The sequence below is a fragment of the Protomyctophum parallelum genome (genome assembly GCF_964188405.1).
Source record: "Protomyctophum parallelum genome assembly, chromosome: 15".
Taxonomy (NCBI): domain Eukaryota; kingdom Metazoa; phylum Chordata; class Actinopteri; order Myctophiformes; family Myctophidae; genus Protomyctophum; species Protomyctophum parallelum.
Window position 1 is genome coordinate 50150560 of NC_139710.1, and position 2854 is coordinate 50153413.

A 2854-nucleotide genomic window follows, 5' to 3' on the forward strand; every position below is an offset into this window, starting at 1 on the left:
TGGGATCGGGAGTCGAACCCGCGGCACACTGCCAGGCTGGATTAGCAGCCAAGGTGCCTGGACCGCTGAGCCACGGCCCAGGCCCATCAAATATCTCTTAAGTTGAAGTTGTGGCGGTGTCTGTCTGTGTTTCTGAGGTACTGCCGTCAGCACAAATTGGTTATGCCCAAATAAATGCTATGGGCCAAATTAATTAACGTTATTACCTTCAGCTGTGTTTACGCATGAATCATGATATGTCAAAATGATGTGAGTGCAATCTGTGTTAAACAGATTTCCGTTCACAGTCAGCAGCCAATGGTGGATTTCTACCTGCATGTCAGCTTGAGGGTGCTACTCTATCTAATCTACTCTATCTAATCTACTCTATCTTTAATCTACTCTATCTAATCTACTCTATCTAATCTACTCTATCTAATCTACTCTATCTTTAATCTACTCTATCTAATCTACTCTATATTTAATCTACTCTATCTAATCTACTCTATCTTTAATCTACTCTATCTAATCTACTCTATCTTTAATCTACTCTATCTAATCTACTCTATCTAATCTACTCTATCTAATCTACTCTATCTTTAATCTACTCTATCTAATCTACTCTATCTAATCTACTCTATCTAATCTACTCTATCTTTAATCTACTCTATCTAATCTACTCTATATTTAATCTACTCTATCTAATCTACTCTATCTTTAATCTACTCTATCTAATCTACTCTATCTTTAATCTACTCTATCTTTAATCTACTCTATCTAATCTACTCTATCTTTAATCTACTCTATCTAATCTACTCTATCTTTAATCTACTCTATCTAATCTACTCTATCTTTAATCTACTCTATCTAATCTACTCTATCTTTAATCTACTCTATCTAATCTACTCTATCTTTAATCTACTCTATCTAATCTACTCTATCTTTAATCTACTCTATCTAATCTACTCTATCTTTAATCTACTCTATCTAATCTACTCTATCTTTAATCTACTCTATCTAATCTACTCTATCTTTAATCTACTCTATCTAATCTACTCTATCTTTAATCTACTCTATCTTTAATCTACTCTATCTACTCTATCTTTTACCTGCATGTCAGCTTGAGGGTGCTACTCTATCGAAAAGGTCTAGTCGGTTGGCCTGGGTCGACCTACCGGTCAGGGCACCTATAGGCTGCTAATACAGCCCGACAGCGTGTCGCGGGTTCGACTCCAGATCCTGACGACCTTTGCTGCACATCTTTCTCCTGTCAGCTTACTGTACAGTGTACAAAATCAAATAAGGCCCAAATATATATAGGTACTGCCGTCAGCACAAATTGGTTATGCCCAAATAAATGCTATGGGCCAAATTAATTAACGTTATTACCTTCAGCTGTGTTTACGCATGAATCATGATATGTCAAAATGATGTGAGTGCAATCTGTGTTAAACAGATTTCCGTTCACAGTCAGCAGCCAATGGTGGATTTCTACCTGCATGTCAGCTTGAGGGTGCTACTCTATCTAATCTACTCTATCTAATCTACTCTATCTTTAATCTACTCTATCTAATCTACTCTATCTAATCTACTCTATCTAATCTACTCTATCTTTAATCTACTCTATCTAATCTACTCTATATTTAATCTACTCTATCTAATCTACTCTATCTTTAATCTACTCTATCTAATCTACTCTATCTTTAATCTACTCTATCTAATCTACTCTATCTAATCTACTCTATCTAATCTACTCTATCTTTAATCTACTCTATCTAATCTACTCTATCTAATCTACTCTATCTAATCTACTCTATCTTTAATCTACTCTATCTAATCTACTCTATATTTAATCTACTCTATCTAATCTACTCTATCTTTAATCTACTCTATCTAATCTACTCTATCTTTAATCTACTCTATCTAATCTACTCTATCTTTAATCTACTCTATCTAATCTACTCTATCTTTAATCTACTCTATCTAATCTACTCTATCTTTAATCTACTCTATCTAATCTACTCTATCTTTAATCTACTCTATCTAATCTACTCTATCTTTAATCTACTCTATCTAATCTACTCTATCTTTAATCTACTCTATCTAATCTACTCTATCTAATCTACTCTATCTAATCTACTCTATCTTTAATCTACTCTATCTAATCTACTCTATATTTAATCTACTCTATCTAATCTACTCTATCTTTAATCTACTCTATCTAATCTACTCTATCTTTAATCTACTCTATCTAATCTACTCTATCTTTAATCTACTCTATCTAATCTACTCTATCTTTAATCTACTCTATCTAATCTACTCTATCTTTAATCTACTCTATCTAATCTACTCTATCTTTAATCTACTCTATCTAATCTACTCTATCTTTAATCTACTCTATCTAATCTACTCTATCTTTAATCTACTCTATCTAATCTACTCTATCTTTAATCTACTCTATCTTTAATCTACTCTATCTTTAATCTACTCTATCTAATCTACTCTATCTTTAATCTACTCTATCTAATCTACTCTATCTTTAATCTACTCTATCTTTAATCTACTCTATCTACTCTATCTTTTACCTGCATGTCAGCTTGAGGGTGCTACTCTATCGAAAAGGTCTAGTCGGTTGGCCTGGGTCGACCTACCGGTCAGGGCACCTATAGGCTGCTAATACAGCCCGACAGCGTGTCGCGGGTTCGACTCCAGATCCTGACGACCTTTGCTGCACATCTTTCTCCTGTCAGCTTACTGTACAGTGTACAAAATCAAATAAGGCCCAAATATATATAAATGTATATTAAAAAAAAAAAAACAGGGATGTCCCCCGCTATATGGTTGGTGGATGACAAAACATGCATCTTGTGCTTAC